At 39.8% G+C, this 12,562-nt stretch overlaps 1 protein-coding gene and 2 long non-coding RNA genes across 3 annotated transcripts in view; all 3 read left to right on the top strand.

The window, feature by feature from the left end:
- Positions 1-12,562, top strand: part of LOC132770144 (uncharacterized) — a 282,948-nt gene that overhangs the window by 180,222 nt on the left and 90,164 nt on the right. The gene's annotated exons all lie outside the window — the stretch shown is intronic.
- On the top strand, positions 2,892-5,148 carry LOC137096501 (uncharacterized). The gene is made up of 3 exons (XR_010909501.1): positions 2,892-3,048; positions 4,156-4,203; positions 5,114-5,148. It is a non-coding gene; the product is annotated as an uncharacterized lncRNA (long non-coding RNA).
- On the top strand, positions 8,401-10,297 carry LOC137096500 (uncharacterized). The gene is made up of 3 exons (XR_010909500.1): positions 8,401-8,429; positions 8,846-8,990; positions 10,084-10,297. It is a non-coding gene; the product is annotated as an uncharacterized lncRNA (long non-coding RNA).

Raw genomic sequence — 12,562 nt, 5'->3', positions numbered from 1 at the left:
TTTTTATAAATGTTATTTCCTAAGCAGAAAAAAATGTATACTGTTGTTGGGCAGAAAGTACTGTAAAATTTGACATCCCAGAAGTTGCTACCGTAGGAAGAGGAGACAGATGTAATACAGTGCTATTGAATACCAAAACAAAACATTGTTTTGTCTGGAACTCACTTCCCAAGGATATCAGGCATGCCCCAACATTGGCAGTCTTTAGGAGGAGCCTGAAAACGTGGCTGTTCCAGTGTGCCTTCCCAGAATAAGGAAATAATTCCCAGCAATATGTCCTCAGAATCGACTTTAACTATTGGATTGCGTTGGACTGCGCTCCCCTCACTTCTTTAAAACCCTCCTACCAGATATATCATACCTTGTTCATGGCCAGCATTTATTTTTTTAAATTTTAAACTATTACATTTGGCCCAGCCATAGGTTTTTAAATCCTTGTGTGTTATTGCCTATATGTGATTTATATTAATTTGTATTGTATTGTATTGTATTGTATTGTATTGTTTATTGCTTTTTTGTTTTATTGATTTGTTGTTGGGCTTGGCCTCATGTAAGCCGCTCTGAGTCCCTTGGGGAGATGGTGGCGGGGTATAAATAAAGTATTATTATTATTAGAGTCTGAGCAGTTTTGCTATTTTTCCAGGTGATCATGCAGTTAAAACAACCACTGCAGCTGGAGAATCCATCCCCAGTAGGTATTCATTTCAATGTTTAATTCTTTAATGTGTCATTGAGGTTCTGAGTGGTACTCTTTAATGTGTTATTGAGGTTCTGAGTGGTCTGAGCAGTTTTGCTATTTTTCCAGGTACTCATGCAGTTGAAACAACCAGTGTAGCTGAAGAACCCACCTCCAGTAGGTATTCATCTCAATGTTTAATTCTTTAATGTGTCATTGAGGTTCTGAGTGGTACTCAAAATGATTTTTATATCCAAATGGGCATTACCAACCCAACATTCTGTTGAAATTTTCCTGACCTTTTTTGTTGCAGGCTAAGAGGGTGATAGTTTAATCTCTTTAGGATAAGTCCAGGAACTGGACACAGAGAAGGTCCTCTCCTGTATTCCTGCCAGACATACCAGTGAATATGGTGGCACATAAGAAAGGCCCTTCCCAAATGATCACATGATAACTTTCATATAAGGAGATAAGATATTGGCCATAACCAGATGGAGGAACTGATTCAACAATGCTCCCTGTAGATACTTTGGCAGCAGCCCTTTGGCCCAGCTAAGGTGTAAAAACACTTTTCAAAGATGACCTGATATGTAGTATATAATGTGAAGTTTGCTCCTATCATTTCATTTGTGTCTTTCGTGTCTTCTGTTTCTTCAGAAGCATTAAACAGGAAGCCCCCTCAACTCACGGAAATCTGCTTAACACAAAAACCTGCTTTTGTATCGAGCCGAAATTGCCTCATTGCCTGCATTTGGGCAGGCCTGGAGCTAGGCTTTATGCCTGGGCACATAAAAATGTTTTTAATTGGTTTTTTTAAAGCGAGCAAGGAGGGGGGCATTTTAATCTCCTTTGGAGAAGGAGTTTCAGAGGTGGGGGACCACCACAGAGAAGGCCCTTTCTCATGTTCCTACCAGTCGTGTTTGAGATGGGGGTGGTACCGAGAGCAGGGCCTCATCCACCAATTGCAATTCTCGGGCAGGCTGACATGTGGAGATGCAGTCGGCCAAATAGTCTGGGCCCAAACCATTGAGGGCTTTAAAAGTAATAACTAGCACTTTGAATTTCACCCAGTAGCAAATAGGCACCCAGTGGAGCTGCTGTAACATGGGTGTGCTTTGCTCCCAGCTAGTAATCTGGCTGCTGATCTTTGGATTAGTTGCAGCTTCCGAACGGTCTTCAAAGGCAGCCTCATGTAGAGCATGTTGCAGTAGTCTAAACAGGATATCACTAAGTCATGGACTATGGTGGCCTGATCTGATGTTTCAATGTACAGGCGCGGCTGGCGCACAAGCTTTAATTGTGTGAAGGCACTCCTGGTCACTATCAACATTTGGGGCTCCAGGGTCAGCCATGAATCCAGGATCACCCCCAGACTGTGTAACTGTGTCTTCAGGGGGAGTGTAAACCCATCCATCACAGGTTGAATCCCTATACCCTGATTCGTCTTATGACTGACCAGGAGTACCTCAGTCTTGTCAGGATTTAATTTCAGTTTATTAATCCTCATCTAGTCCATTACTGATGACAGACACTGGGTCAGGATCAGGATGGCATCCTTGGTTTTTGGTGGATAGAAGTAATGGATTTGGGTGCCATCTGCGAATATGTGACACCAAACTCCAAAACCCCTGATGATCTCTCCCAGTGGTTTCATGTAGATATTAAACAGCATGGGAGATAGAATAGATCCCTGTAGGACCCTACAGGCCACCGGCCAGGGAGTCAAGAACTCCCCTAACATTACCTTCTGGGTCCAAACCTCCAGGAAGTAACTGAGCCACTGTAAAACAGTGCCTCCAAGCCCCATCCCAGAGAGATGGCTCAGAAGGATGGTATTGAACGCTGCTCAGAGGTCCAGGAGAACAAAAAGGGACACACTCCCCCGTCTAGTTAACTTCATAGATCACCTTCTCTAGAACCTTGCCCATGAATGGGAGATTTGAAACTGGCCAATAGTTATGGAGTTAAGTGAGAATCATTTCCGGTTTCTTTAATAGAGATTTTATTACTTCCACTTTAAGACCAGTTGGCATTGAGTCTTGAGCTAAGAAGGCATTCACCAGCACCTTCCCCTACTCAGCCAGTCCCCCTCTGACCTGTTTAATTATCCAGGATGGGCAAGGATCCAGAGAGCAATGTTGTAGGAAGGAAATGTTAAAACTAGTTCTGAGTAAACCGTGTGAAATGTATGGGGTGTCATAAGTCTACTTGAAGAAACAGATTTTTGGCACAAAAGAAGGTTGGGAACAAATATCCCAATTCCACTGCTATAGCACACCAAAACAAAGCCTAGAAACTGAGCATTTCTGCTTTTTTTAAAGCAGATTCTTCTGCAGTTCCAGACACCACTCCAACTGCAGAAATGTATACCAGTAAGTATAAATCCCAATTTTTAACATATTTCAGGTCTTATTGATGTTTTGAATGCTACCTTAAATTAATTCCATATTTCGGCGGGCGTAGACAGTTGGCAAAATTGTACCTGCATGCATACATTTGTTAGAAATATAAACTTAGTGTGCGATCTTCACACTCAGTTTATATTTCTAACACGTGTAAACATTCAGTCAATTTTAAAAAGCATTATTTCATGTTGTAATCTACTTTAGGATAATTTTCTCCCTTTGGTATTGTTTTATTTATTTATTTATTTATTTATTTACAGTTCTTATATTCCGCCCTTCTCACCCTGCAGGGGACTCAGGGCGGATTACAGTAAACACATATATGGCAAACATTCAATGCCAGTTTGACAAACAACATTTAACACACAAATACACTGAGGCTATTTAACTTTTTTCTGGCCGCCAGGGGAGCTGCTGCTTTTCATTGTCCATCAACGACACCGATGAAGTTCTTCCGCATTCCACATTCCCCGGAGTCTTTTTTCTTTATGGCCTCATAAATTAGTTAAATTTAGCCTCCCACACAAGGTGGTACCTTATTTTCCTACTTGACAGATGCAACTGTCTTTCGGGTTGCAAAGGTCGACAACGGGCTACACAATGGCTGGACACCCACTCCAGCCCGGGCTGGCTTCGAACTCATGACCTTTTGGTCAGAGTAATCTTAATGCAGCTGACACTCAGCCAGCTGCGCCACAATCCCGGTGCAGCCCACACACCCCAGTTTGTTTCTTGGGAAACACTGACAGCAATCCTGAACAGATTAGCTTCTTCACTGTTGGAAATATATTCTGTGCAAAATTCCCAGAAACAGCATGTTCTTCAGAGGAAATGCACCAGAAATAGCATTTTCTTCACAGGAAATAGCATGTTTGGGACCAAAATAGCATTTTTTAAATAAATGTTATTCCCTAAACAGAAAAGAAATGTATACTGTTGTTGGGCAGAAAGTACTGTAAAATTTGACATCCCAGAAGTTGCTACAGTAGGAAGAGGAGACAGATGTAACACTTCCAGTGCTATTGAATACCAAAACAAAACATTGGTGTCTGAGCAGTTTTGCTATTTTTCCAGGTAGTCATGGAGTTGAAACAACCACTGTAGCTGAAGAACCCCTCACCAGTAGGTATTCATTTCAATGTTTAATTCTTTAATGTGTTATTGAGGTTCTGAGTGGTAATCAAAATGATTTTTATATCCAAATGGCCATTGCCAGCCCAACATTTTGTTGAAATTTTCCTGACCTTTTTTGGTCGTACCTCTAAAATATGTGTTTGGTGCAATTATGAATTTTTATTTTGAAAACTTAGTTTTAAAAACAGTCCTGACTGGAGGGAAAACTGAAGACGTTTGCTCTTCAAATCAGTGCTGTTGTTTTTCTTTTGCAATTCACTTTGTGTTTGTTTTGAGAAATGCCCATCTACCAGCCCAATGCTCTAACAAAATCCACAAACTCGGGTTAAGTTGTTGTCAAAGGCTTTTATGGATGTAATCACAGGGTTGCTGTGAGTTTTTCAGGCTGCATGGCCATGTTCCAGTAGCATTCTCTCCTGATGTTTTGCCTGCACCTATAGCAGGCATCCTCAGAGGTTGTGAGTTCTGTTGGAAATGAGGATAAATTACACATTTCCAACAGACCTCATAACTTCTGAGGAAGCCCGCCATAGACGCAGGTGAAGCGTCAGGAGAGAATGCTACTGGAACATGGCCATACAGTCCGAAAAACTCACAGAAACTCAGGTTATTTCTTTCTTGTCTTATAGTGCCCCAGTTTGCAGCTGTATTCAATTATGTCAATCTAATATAAAACCAATTTGTAAGGTGGTATACTGGACAGTTTTTTGTGGCTGAAGTGGTTGTACAAAGCATTTGTCCAACATGCATCTCAATTTTGTGTGTTTTGAAAAATCATGAAAGCATCTTAAACCAATAATTGCACATTTGATCTGTCAACATGTATGTTGAGTACGTACGTTACTGATAAATTATTCTGAAAGGAACTGTTTGAATGTGCATTTTCCTTTGTGAATAGGTTCCCCATCAGTACCTGGGAATATTACTGGTATGTCCATACCTCTCTTTTATATCCCAATCTTAGATTATAGTGTATCTATATGTTTATTTGCTGCCAATTATTATATCCCTTTTTTTTTGTTGAGGATTCATTTAGAGCTGTAAGCAACAGTTAAAACTAAAAATTTCATCAGACAACGTTTAAAATACAACTGAAGCACAAATACCACTAAATACCATTAAAAACAATTAATTTTAAACAACACTAAATATAACAGCATGGAACTGAAAAGCCCCTTTTCTATGAGCTACACTTCTGAAAGCACTGCCTAGACAAAAAAGGTTTTCGCCTGTCTATGAAATGATAGCAGGCTGAGAGGGTGATAGTTTAACCTCTTTAGGAGAAGTCCAGGAACTGGGAACAACCACAGAGAAGGTCCTCTCCTGTATTCCTGCCAGACATACCAGTGAATATGGTGGTACAGAAGAAAGGCCCTTCCCAAATGATCACATGAGCACTTTCATATAAGGAGATAAGATATTGACCATAAGCAGATGGAGGAAATGATTCAGCAGTGCTCCCTGCAGATACTTTGGCAGCAGCCCTTTGGCCCAGCTGATGCATATGAACATTTTTTAAAGATGGCCTGGTATATAGTAGTCATTTGTGCAAAATGTGTTCCTACCATTTCATTTGTATCTTTCGTGTCTTCCGTTTCTTCAGAAGCATGAAACAGGAAGCCCCCTCAACTCACGGATATCTGCCTAACACAAAAACCTGCTTTTGCGTTGAGCTGAAATTGCCTCCTTGTCTGCATTTGGGCAGGCCTGGAGCTAGGCTTTGTGCTTGGGCACATAAAATGTTTTTGATTGTTTTTTACAAGAGAGCAAGGAGGGGGCCATTTTAGAGAAGGAGTTTCAGAGGCAGGGTATCACCACAGAGAAGGCCCTTTCTCATGTTCCCACCAGCCGTGTTTGGGATGGGGGTGGTACCGAGAGCAGAGCCTCATCCACCAATTGCAGTGCCCGGGCAGGCTCATATGTGGAGATGTGGTCGGCTTAATAGTCTAGAGCCAAACTAATGAGGGTTTTAAAGGTAATAACCAGCAATTTCACCTGGTAGCAAATAGGTAACCAGTAGAGCTGCCATAACACGGACGTGCCTTGTTCCCTGTACCAGACCCCAGTTAGTAATCTGGCTGCTGATCTTTGGCTCAGTTGCAGCTTCTGAACACTCTTCAAAGGCAGTCCCATGTAGAGCGTGTTGCAGTAGTCTTAAACAGGATGTAACTAAGACATGGACTTAACTAGGCGCCCTGTCTAGTTAACTTTGTGGATCATCCATGGAGGAAAATCTCTTTCCTCCAACAAACTTCAGAGCTGAAAGGCAACCACCTTCTCTAGAACCTTGCCCAGGAAGGGGAGATTTGAAACTGTCCAATAGTTATCCAGTCAAGTGGGATTCAGTCCCGGTTTCTTTAATAGAGGTTTTGCTACTCCCACTTCAAGACCAGTTGGCATTGAATTGTGAACTAAGAAGGGTCACCTTCACCAGCAGTGTCACCCACTCTGCCAGTCCCCCTCTGACCTGTTTAATTATCCAGGGTGGGCAAGGATCCAGAGAACAAGTGGTCACCTTCATTTCTCCTAAGATCTTGTCCACATCTTTGGGCTGTATAGATTGAAAATAATCCATTAAGATAGGACAAGTCATAAAAATGTGCCTTTTTAGATTGACAAACAAATTCAAGTTAAGAACAAATTTACAGAACCTATCTTGTTCGTAACTTGGTGACTGCCTGTATATGGTTCAGTTTATTCGATGCTTAAACCATAGGTCTTTCACATACAAGGCAAATACATAAACACCAGCTTATTAAATACAATATAAAATACACAATAAAATTCTATAAATCATTAAAATGCTACATATATTGATGGCAAGATGTGGCCCCTCGACTCTGGAACTCACTCCCCAAGTATATCAGGCATGCCCCAACTCTGGCAGTCTTTAGGAGGAGCCTGAAAACATGGTTGTTCCAGTGTGCCTTCCCAGAATAAGGAAACTCCCAGCAATATGTCCCTAAATGCACTTTATCAATGATCTAGAATTGTCTGCATGCCCTTTCCTCTCCGAAATTCTATCCTAGTTATATATTTCACCTGGTCATGCTCAGCATTATTTTTTAAATTTTTAATTATTACATTTGGCCCAGCCATAGGTTTTTAAGTGTTGTTGTGCTATTGTTAATGCTTACTGCTTGTTTTCTGTTTATGAGTTTCATTTTATTGTTTTGTATTGCTGTTATTGTTGTTTTGCTGATGTATTGTGGGCTCGGCCTCATGTAAGGGCGATCTGGCTGCGACATCTGTCACCCCATTGATCGCCAGGGTTGATTCGGCTGATCTGGCTGGCTAGGCGGGTGTCCCCTTCCTCCCTCCCCGCTCCATGTGCGTCCCTCCCAAAGCTGCGTGCTCGGTGGAAGAGGACGACGTCCCAGGTATAGAAGGAGTGTACCAAGGTCTCCAGTCTTCGGTCCCGGGTTTACGATAGCTGCGCTCCCCTGCTAGAACCTCCAAACAAGCTCAAGGTCCATTTGTAGGAGAACGTAGGGTAGTCAAGCTATTAGTTAAAAGCATCCCCAGCACAGTCAACTCCAATATCAGAGATTAGTTTTGCCCGGATTTTCTGTGGTGCCAGGGCAAAAAGAGACACCTTTTGAGTAACCACAGGGTTAGTGTCAGCCAAGAGATAGAAAATCTTTTCTGACACAGTGTTGGTTTGGACGAGGTGAAGAATAGACCCCAAGGTTTTGGTTCTTCGCTCGGAGTACAGAGGACAGAAAAAGAAATAGTTGGGTAAATCCTCAATTTCTGGGGCCCCAGACTGTCTGTATATGAAACCTAAATGAATTTCATATTTGGTCTTGGATCACATCTCCAACATATCTTGTATTTGTATCTAAATACAGGTATCCCAAAATTCCAAAATCCAAAACACTTCTGGTGCCAATCACTTCAGATAAGAGCTACTCAATCTGTACTATGTTTTTATTTAGCTATATCATTATATACCGGCTGTACAATTCTCCACTAGCTGAAGATCCCTGGTAATCTAATCCAACATTCATGCTTTTCCAAAGTCATTTTCAGATTTATGCCTCCGAGTTAGGATTAGGATATTGACACAAGAGAAGGGGGGCGGAAAACTTCAGAAGAAGAATAGATGGTAGATTCAGAGTAAGGGATCTTACTCAAACAACACCTTAATATTGTTTCTTTCTTTGTTTGTTTTTTGTTTCCAGATATGGGATACATAACAACTCCTCTACCAGGTGATTTTTCCCCAATGTAAATGGGAGATTGATACAGGATGAAGAAGCATCCTATGTGATTAAGCCAGTTTATAGTGACCAGAAGCGTCTCAGCAGAACACAAAATGAAGAAGCACATCAAATAATATTGAATTAATAACATAATGGGAGCATGGATATTGAAAATTCCTAATTTGATCTTGTGCTTCTGCTGCTTCTTTTCCTCCTCCTCCATCTATCCATCTTTATCTCTCTTTATAAAAGACCCATGTACCTATGGGAAGGTTTATTAAATATTCACAAGCTGGCAAAAGGGGTGGATGAATAAATACAATAGTTCTGGAACAAAGGAAGAGAAGATCAAGTTATAAATTCTACTTTTTCAAGTATACCAATATTTATATATTTCTTTTGCATTTTTGTATTGTGATTTCTAGGAGGCCAATGTGGTGGCAACATCTCAAACCCCTATGGATACATCTTTGGGCCATATTATCCTGGAAACAATATCAGCGAACAGTGTGTCTGGGAAATTACTGTGGACCCTTTTCGTTACATAGTTCTCCGTTTTTATCAGATTAGGTAAGGTTAATTCCCCCCCCCCCCCCCCCGCGTAGATTTAATATCATTTTTCAATTACTTAAAGCCCCAAATGTATATGAAGTAGCTGTTCAGTGTGCATTACTTTGCTCGATGCGATAGAATTGAAGATTTAGGAACCTGGACATCTTTTCAATTCTTCACATAATTACGGTAGGTTTTTTTTTTTACAGATTTATAAAAAAAAACCTTGTGATAAACTGCAGCTGTTATTTGTTGCTGTTTATCTGAAGGGGTTAAATTATTAATTTGTATGACTTTTTTCTTCTATCAGATAAAGTCATGCATATGGAGTGGGAGATTCTGTGAGCTGTAGTTCAAAAGTAACTTTCCCAAGCTCAGCTGTTCTGTAATTTGTAGTCACAACAGTATAGATCTATTAATAGCTTACTGGAAAATACATACTTTGGACACATAAAAGTTCTGGTTTCCTATTGAAAACAGGGAACGGAATATACCTAAAATGTCAGCCAGCAAATGTAGTGGTCTGAGTTCTGGATTAGGAGTGTGGGAGTCCTGGGCTCCAAACTGCACTCAGCCATTGAAATTACTGAGCAACTTTAGGATGTTCTCTCATTGGAAAGCCCTCTCTGAACAATTATTTTTCAATAAAACTTCATAATAGTTTCACCTTCAGGTCACCAAAATCAGAAATGACCTGAAGGCGTACAACAGCAAAAAATGTGAGAAGTGTTGGATGCTAGGAATGGTGGTTCCTAGAGAACTTCCTTTCTTTTCTCACATGGAGGAAAACATTCTGAACAAACATCATTACAAAATGCTTAGGATTTCTTTGTGTCTAGAAAGAGCTCTTATCCTTATATATTTGGTTTATCGGGTTCTTCAACACCCAAAACTTAGCCTGACATACTGGAAGATCATTGCCAGTTGGAATAAAAAGTGCTGAGCCATTGACTCATTATTCAACAGAACCCATGATCTCAACTTTCTATGAAATATATATCATTGAAGGTGGAATCAAATGTTATTTGTCTTGTTTAGCACAACGTTCTCATGCATAAAAGGATGACATCGTAAGACAGCAAAAGTAACTTCTTAACTTACATCCACACAGTCTGGACTGCAGTACAGAATATGTTGAGATTATTGATGGAAACCTGAACTCTCCTTTTGTACTTGGAAAAATGTGCTCTGAGACCTATAGCAACTATACCTATACCTCAACTTCCAACGCAATGACCATTCTGCTGCACAGAGATTCAGATTTATCAGGAAATGGCATTGTTGCCTATTATAATTCTGTCCAAGGTAAGAGCTATCTACCTAACTACTCAAGTTAATTTTAATCCATAGTGTATTGTGTTCGTGTTTATTTTTAGTACAGGCATTTCCCAAGTTATGAACAATATAGGTTTGCTCTTAAGTTGAATTTGTATGTAAGTTGTAGATTTTGATAGCACAAGGAAGGGTTAAGACCCCTGTAATGTTTGTTTTGCTGTCTGTGCACACCCTCATATAGTAGCAGTTTTGGAAGTAACTATTCATTTGTTTATCAAAATATTAAAATAGTTTTGCTATTTTTCAAATAAACATTAGAAAAGGATTTATGTGCCAATAAATAATTATTTCCAACATATTATTTTTAGCTATGTTGCTTAATTATTAAAATAATTTACAAAACAACCTTCATCTTTACTGATGACAATATGCAATGCATGAAAACCAAACAACATACAATACAAATAGAAAACTGCAAAACCACGTTCAAGAGCTAAAGGGAGAAAGTACATCAGAACAGGTCCAACACCTATACAAAGAAATGATCTTGAGGTGGCACTGAAATTATTTATGCATTAGTGCCAGTCCCACCTCCATGGAGGTTGTTCCATAAATGTGGTGATACAACCAAAAAGATATTTTTCTTCTCTTTTATTATGTCATATTTACTTGAGAAATATGGGCAAAAAGCTTTCCTTCGTGGTGTTAAGTCATGAGCGAAAACAAGTTCCTGAAGCAGGTCTGTATTCAGAGATGGGGGGGGGGGTAGGATTCAACCCCCCTAAATGTTTCAGGTTTTTTTAAAAAAAAACTGGTTTACTCATGAATTTTAACTGGTTAACTAATTTATAAGTAAACCAGGATTTTGGGGGGGGGGGTTACCTGAAACATTGGGTAGGGCTTGGACCCTTAACCACAACCCCCCCCCCCTTGCTACAGGCCTGGAAGCTTGTTGGGTAACTGTTTAGGATCTCTTCGGGGGGGGGGGGCTGCATCCTGAAATCAACCCAAATACAAATGAGTAGCTCATGTTACCCTTCAGAATTGGTGTAGAGGTTGAGCATTCTTTATCCTGAATTTCAAATAAAAAATACTCCAAAATCTGAAATAGTTCACATGAGTTCAATGTATACAAACTTTGTTTCATGCAAACAAAATTATTTAAAATATTGCAAAACTTTTACTTCCGGGTAAGTATGTATACATAGTGTATATGAAACCTACATGCATTTTGTGTTTAGACTGGGATCCTATATCCAAATTTTTTCTTTTAGCTCTGCAAGTATATATGGTTTGGGTCAAGCTACTTATTGAACCGCATCTCCTCCTACGAGCCCTGAAGTCATAAAGAGAGGCCATGTTCTTGGTCCCACCACCGTCTCAATCGCAACTGGTGGGAACGAAAGAGAGGTTCATCTCAGTGGTAGCGCCACAGCTCTGGAACGCTCTAGAGAGGTTAAAAAGGCCTCCTCCCTGCTGTCATTTTGGAAGCAGGTTAAAAACTTCCTTTGGAAGCAGGCCTTCCCTGAAAAAGATTAGCAGACAGACAGCTATAGTGGTATGCAATACTTGAACTATATATAGCGGACCTCTAGTGATTGATTTGTTTCTTATGGCCTAAAGCAGGGGTCCTCAAACTAAGGACGACCCTCCAAGGTCATTTACCCGGCCCTCGCTCAGGGTCAACCTAAGTCTGAAACTACATGAAAGCACTCAACAACAACAATTATATCTCATCAGTCAAAAGCAGGACTACACTTTCAATTGAAATACTAATAATTTTATATTTGTTAAAATTGTTCTTCATTTTAATTATTGTATTGCTTTAAGTGTTGTTGTTTTTTTTTTTTTGTACAACAAATAAGATATGTTCAGTGTGCATGGAAATTCATACATTTTTTTCAAATTATAATCCAGCCCTCCAACAGTTCAAGGGACTGTGACCTGGCCTTCTGTTTAAAAAGTTTGAAGACCCCTGGCCTAAAAGAATAGGATATTATATGGCTTTTAAATTGTATGTTTAATATTTTTATGTCAGTTTTATATTCTTTGTTATGGGAATTTTGAATGTTTAAATGTTGTAATTTGTCAATTGTTACATGGGGTTTCATGTTGTATTTTTGACTGAAACTGTATGTTTTATAGGTTGTAAGCTGCTTTGAGTCCCCTTGTAGGGAGAAAAGCGGGATGGAAATAAATAAATAATAAATAATAATACCAGCTGTACCAATTACTTTCCTGGTAGCTACATTCTACACTAGCTGAAATTCCCTGGTAATCAAATCCAACAAGTTTAAAGTAGATTCTGGAATTGT

Source organism: Anolis sagrei, chromosome 3 (assembly GCF_037176765.1).
Source record: "Anolis sagrei isolate rAnoSag1 chromosome 3, rAnoSag1.mat, whole genome shotgun sequence".
NCBI lineage: Eukaryota > Metazoa > Chordata > Lepidosauria > Squamata > Dactyloidae > Anolis > Anolis sagrei.
The sequence above is the reverse complement of the archived record's forward strand: the minus strand, read 5'-3'. Positions and strand labels throughout refer to the sequence as shown.